The sequence below is a fragment of the Leopardus geoffroyi genome, chromosome C3 (assembly GCF_018350155.1).
Source record: "Leopardus geoffroyi isolate Oge1 chromosome C3, O.geoffroyi_Oge1_pat1.0, whole genome shotgun sequence".
NCBI lineage: Eukaryota > Metazoa > Chordata > Mammalia > Carnivora > Felidae > Leopardus > Leopardus geoffroyi.
Window position 1 is genome coordinate 65,151,175 of NC_059338.1, and position 6,641 is coordinate 65,157,815.

The window sequence follows — 6,641 nt, forward strand, 5'->3', positions numbered from 1 at the left end:
GCCATCAGCCCAGAGCCCGACGCGGGGCTCGAACTCACGGACCGCGAGATCGTGACCTGGCTGAAGTCGGACGCTTAACCGACTGCGCCACCCAGGCGCCCCATAAACTTTTCTACCCTTCTAATGGAATCTTGCTCCAAAATATGAGCAAATAGCCAATGACCACCAGGAAAAATATGAAATGATACAGAGAATATGAAAGATAGAGACCAATATAAACAATAAGAAAAAGTAGAAACAAATTATGCAATGAAAAAAAAAAATCACCTTTCTCCTGCTGTCATTACCAGACAGAGAGATAAGATAACCCATAAAACAAAAACAATGCTATTTAAAAAGAATATTTAGGGGCACCTGGGTGGCTCAGTTGGTCAAGCATCCAACTTCAGCTCAGGTCATGATCTTGCAGTTCATGAATTCAAGCCCCACATCAGGCTGTGTGCTGACACTATTGAGCCTGGAGCCTGCTTCAGATTCTGTGTCTCCCTCTCTCTCTGCCCCTCCCACTTCACGCTGTATCTCTCTCAAAAATAAACATAAAATTTTTCTTAAATAAAAATATTTAAAGATAAAAATGTGCTTATGAGTACTAAAAATACTATTAATGAAAGTGAAAAAGTCCTATAAAAAATTCAGAAGTAAAATGGAGAAAACCTTTCATAAAGTAAAGCAAAAATACAAAAGATAGAAAATAGGAGACAGAGACAAGATAAGAAAATTAGAGAATTGGAGAGGGTCTAAGATAGCAATGTAGGAAGACCCTGAATTTACTTCCCCTGTGGACACACCAAATCTGTACCTATTTACATAGCAATTCTTTCTGAAGAACTGAGAGCTGATTGAACAGCTTCTACACAATAAAAAATGGAAAGACCACATAGAAAAAGGCAAACGGGATGGAGACACAGTGGTGAAGGGAATACTTACCCCCGATACTGTGAACTGCATTTGGAAGAGACAGAACTGAGGCGCCAGGAGCAAATTCATTTGCCCTGGGGCATAGATAAAAGCCATGATTTAAAGGGCAAGTAGACTATAAAGGAACTAGACCTAGAACCTTGATAAACAGCAGGGAAGCTGCTGAAACTCTCCCTGGGCTGCAGGGGCTGGTGAACACCACTGCTTACATTCACCTTCCACCTTGACTGTGCAAATGGGAGCAGGGTCTGGGTGCCACAGCTGGCTGCCATTTCAGTGAGCCTGGGGCTCCTGCCCATACCAGCACTAAACACTCTGGGCACAGACAAAAATTTGTGGTTTAAAAGAGCAAGTAGAATATAAAGGATCCGTTATCCATTGAGAGATGTCCAGAGAGCTGCTGGAATTCTCTCCAGTTAGAAGGTTGGTGAGCACCACGGTTGATGTTCCCCTTCCACCTTGATAGCTTGGATGGGAACAGAGACCAGGTGACTTAGCTGGCCTACCACCTCAGTAATCCTAAGCCCTTAGTTCACACCAGCTTCAGCCATCCCATCAAGATGGCCTCAGCACAGCACACACCAGGACATCCCTGGTCAGCACTCACTAAAGCTCCAGCCTTTGTGTCAAGGTGACAAAAGTGCAAACCATTCTGGAACATTACAGGCCCACTTCAGTTCCAGATACTTGCCAGGGCACTCCCTGCATGGAGTGCACCAGAATCCCTCAGACTGCACCCACCTCAGCACCAGCCATCATTGGACACCCCAGCTTGTACCCACTTTAGCTTCACCTGTCCTGTCAGGGCACCCTCCGTATGGAGAGCCCTGGGACCACCCAGCTTGCACCTACTTCAGCTTCATCTGTCCTGCCAAGGGACCCTCTTGGTGGAAAACCCTGGAACTTCTTTCCCCCATGCTTATCCTGGGCTGTCCTACCATGGCAACCCCAGCATGGAGTGCACCAGGACCCCCAACCCAAGCCAACCAGCCAGCCAACATCACTGGGCACATACGGTCTACATAAGGAACAACCACACACAAAATCAGTCCCTCAAGTTTAAAGGAGGTAAGAATCAGTTCCATCTGATTCACAGAAACAGAGTCAAGCAAAATGAGACAGAAGCATATGCTCCAAACAAAAGAATAAGACAAAACCTCTGTGGGTGGGGAGGAATTAAAAGAAATACAGATATGCAATCTACCTAATAGATTGCAGAGTAAAGGTGCTCACCTGACTGAAGAGAACAGTGGATGATTCAGTGAGAACTTCATAAAACAGAAGATACAAAAAATCATTCAGAGTTGAAACAGTAACTGAAATGAAAAATACAGTATGGGAAATCAGCAGGACATTAGCAGATGGAGAAGAATACATCAGTGCTCTAAAAGAAATGGTGAAGTGCCTGAGCTGAACAGAAAAAAAAAAAAAAAATAGGTTGAAAACAATGAGGATAGATAAAAGGATCTCTGGGAGAACATCAAACATATCAACATTCACATTATAAGGGTTCCAGATGAGAAGAAAGGGGCAGAAAACATACTTGAAGAAAAATAGCTGAAAACTTCCTTAATCTGGTGAACAAAACAGACATTCAGGTTCAGGAAACAGGTCCAAACAAGTTGAACCCAAGAAAGTCCAAAGCAAGATATATAATCATGAAAATGTCAAAGATGAAACATAAAGAGATAGAAGCAACTAGTTGCATACATGGGAAACCCCATGAGGTTGTAAACTGATTTATCAGCAAAAACTTGGCAGGTAAGAAGGGACTGGCATGATATATTTGAAGTGCTTAAAGGAAAAAAAAAACCTACAACCAAGAATGCCTGGCAAGTTTAATGTTCAGAGTTAAAGAGGGTAAAGAGTTTCTCAAACAAAAATTAAAAGTGTTCATCCCATTAAGTGAGCCTTACAAAAAATGTTAAAGAGACTTCTGTAAGCAGAAATGGCCATAATTAGAAGAAAATTATGAAAGGAAAAAATTTCATGAGTAAAGCAATCATATAGTAAAGGTAATACAGTACTCATTTCCAAAGCTAGTATTAAAATTAAAGTACAAAAGTAGTAAATTCAATTACATCTAAAATTAGAGGACTCACATGCAGAAAGATGAAACATCCAACAACCTATATATAAAATGTGGAGGGAGGAGTAAAAATAAAATTCTTTTAAAATATGTTCAGGGGCATCTGACTGGCTCAGTTAGTTGAGCATCCGACTCTTGATTGTGGCTCAGGTCATGATTCCAGGGTCATGGGAACGAGCCCCATGTCGGGCTCTGTGTTGAGCATGGAGCCTGATTAAGATTCCCATTCTCTCTTTTTCTCTCCCTCCCTCCCTCCCTCCCTCTCCCTCTGCCCCACCCCTATTCACATCTCTCTAAGATAGAAAGAAAGAAAGAAAGAGAGAGAGAGAGAGAGAGAGAGAAAGAAAGAAAGAAAGAAGTATTCAAACTTAAGTGACCATAAATTTAACGTAGACTGTATATGCTTAAGATGTATGTATGAATGTGATGGTAACCACAAACCAAAAACCTATAACAGATGCAAGAAAATTACAGAGAAAGGAAGCCAAGCATAACATAAAAGAAATTAATCGCAAGGAAAGAGAGGAAGGAAAAGGGAATACAGAAGAACTACAAAAGCAACCACAGGCCATTTTTTTAATGGAAATAAGCACATATATGCCTATCAATAATTACTTTAAATGTAAATTGACTAAATGCTCTAACCAAAAGGTGTAGGGTGGTGGAATGGATGGAAAACAACATCTATCTATATCTTGCCTATAAGAGACTCACTTTGGACCTAAAGATACATACACGTTGAAAGGAATTGGGATGGAAAAAGATATTCTATGGAATGCAAGTGAAAACAAAAGCCAGGCATACTTTTATCAGACAAAATAGACCTTGAAATAAAACTGTAACAAGAGACAAATAAGGGCATTAAGTAATGATAAAGTGATTAATTCAGCAAGAAGATGTAACAATTGTAAATATCTTGGCACCCAACACTGAAGTACCTAAATGCATAAAGCAAATATTACAGACACAGAGAAGGAAGCTGAAAGTCATACAATAATAGTAGAGAACTTTAACTCCCATTTATATCAATGAACAGATCATCTGGGCAGAGAATCAGTAAAGAAACAGTTTCTTTAAATGACATATCAGACCGGATGAATTTAACAGATATATACAGAACATTCTGTCCTCAAACAGCAGAATACACATTTTTTTTCAAGTGCACATGGAACAGTCTCTATGATAGATTACATGTTAAGACACAAAAGAAGTCTCAATAAACTTAAGAAGATTGAAATTATATCAAGCATCTTTTCTGACCACAATGGTATGAAAGTAGAAATAAGTCACAAGAAAAAAAGTGCATAATAACGTGGAGGGTAAACAACATGCTACTAAACAACCAGTAGTTCAATAAAGAAATCAAAGGGGTATTTTAAAAATACATGGAGATAAATGAAAATGAAAACACCATGGTCCCAAATCTTTGAGAACCAGCAAAAATTTTGAAGAGGAAAATGTATAAGAATACATGTCTATATCAAGAAACAAAAAAATTCTGAAACAATCTAATCTTACATGTAAAGTAACTATAAAAAGAGCAAAGAAACCCCAAAGTCAGTAGAAGAAAAGAAATAAAAAAGATTAGAGCAGACATAATGAGAAACTAAAAATACTATAGAAAAGATCAATGAAACCAAGAACTGGTTCTTTGAAAAGATAAACAAGGTTGATAAACTTTTAGCCAGACTCATCAAAAGAGAGAGAGGGAACGAACCCATATAAATAAAATCTGAAATGAAAGAGGGGAATCTATAACAAATGATTATACAAAAGATTAATACAAAAAGATTAATACAAAAAGAAATACAAAAGATTATAAGAGACTGGGATGAAAAATTATATGCCAACAAACTGGACAGCCTGGAAGAAGTGGATAAATTCCTGTAAATATACAATCTTTCAAAACTAAACAGGAAGAAATAGAAAATCTGAACAGACTGATTACTAGTAATGAAATTGAATCAGTAATCAAAAATCTCCCAACAAAAAAAGTCTAGGACCAGATAGATTCACAGATGAATTCTAGCGAACATTTAAAGAAGAGTTAATACTTATTCTTTTTTTTTTCATTCATTCTGTAGATTTATCACCATAAGTGGGATTTCTTCTGGGGATGCAAGAATGGCTCAATATGCACAAAACAATGTGACACACCACATTAACAAATTGAAAGATAAAAACCGTATGATCATCTCAATAGATGTAGGAAGAGGTGTTGACAAAATTTAATATCCATTTACGATTAAAAAAAAAAAAACCTTTAAATGAAGTGAGTTTAGGGGGAATAACCTCAACATAAAAAAGACCATATGGGATAAACACACAGCTAACAGTATAGTCAATGATGAAAAACTGAGAGCTTTTCCTCTAAGATTAGCAACAAGACAAGGATGTCCATTCTTTCCCACTTTTTTGGGGGACTTTATGTATTTTTTTTATTAAAAAAATTTTTTTTAATGTTTATTTATTTTTGAGACAGAGAGAGACTGAGCATGAACGGGGGAGGGTCAGAGAGAGAGAGAGAGACACAGAATCTAAAACAGGCTCCAGGCTCTGAGCGGTCAGCACAGAGCCCGACGCGGGGCTCGAACTCACGGACTGCGAGATCATGACCTGAGCCAAAGTCGGCCACTTAACCGACTGAGCCACCCAGGCGCCCCTATATATATTTTTTAAAATTTACATCTAAGTTAGCATATAGTGCAACAGTGATTTCAGGAGTAGATTCCTTAATACACTTACCCATGTAGCCCATACCCCCTCCAACAACCCCTCCAGTAACCCTCTGTTATCCATATTTAAGAGTCTATTATGTTTTATCTCCCTCCCTATTATGTTTTACAATATTTTTACATTATTTTTGCTTCCTTTCCCTTTGTTCATCTGTTCTGTGTCTTAAAGTACTCCTATGAGTAGAGACATATATTTGTCTTTCTCTGACTAATTTCGCTTAGCATAATACCCTCTAGTTCCATCCATGTAGTTGCAAATGGCAAGATTTCATTCTTTTTGAATGTCGAGTAGTATTCCATTGTATATATACACCACATCTTTATCCATTCATCCATCGATGGACATTTGGGCTCTTCCCATACTTTGGCTATTGTTGATAGTGCTTCTGTAAACATTGGGGTGCATGTGCCCCTTCAAAACAGCATACCTGTATCCCTTGGATAAATACCTAGTAGTGCAATTGCTGGGTCATAGGGTAGTTCTATTTATAATTTTTTGAGGAACCTCCATACTGTTTTCCAGAGTGGCTGCATCAGTTTGCATTACCAGCAGTGTGAAAGAGATCCTCTTTCTCCGCATCCTTGCCAACATCTTTGTTGCCTGAGTTGTTAATGTTAGCCATTCTGACAGGTGTAAGGTGGTATCTTGTTGTGGTTTTGATTTGTATTTCCCTGCTGATGAGTGCAGTTGAGCATTTTCTCATGTATTGGTTGGCCATCTGGATGTCTTCTTTGGAGAAGTATCTATTCATGTCTTTTGCCCCTTTCTTCACTGGGTTATTTTTTTGGGTGTTGAGTTTGATGAGTTCTTTATAGATTTTGGATACTAACCCTTTATCTGATATGTCATTTGCAAATATTTTCTCCCATTCCATTGGTTGCCTTCTGGTTTTGCTAAT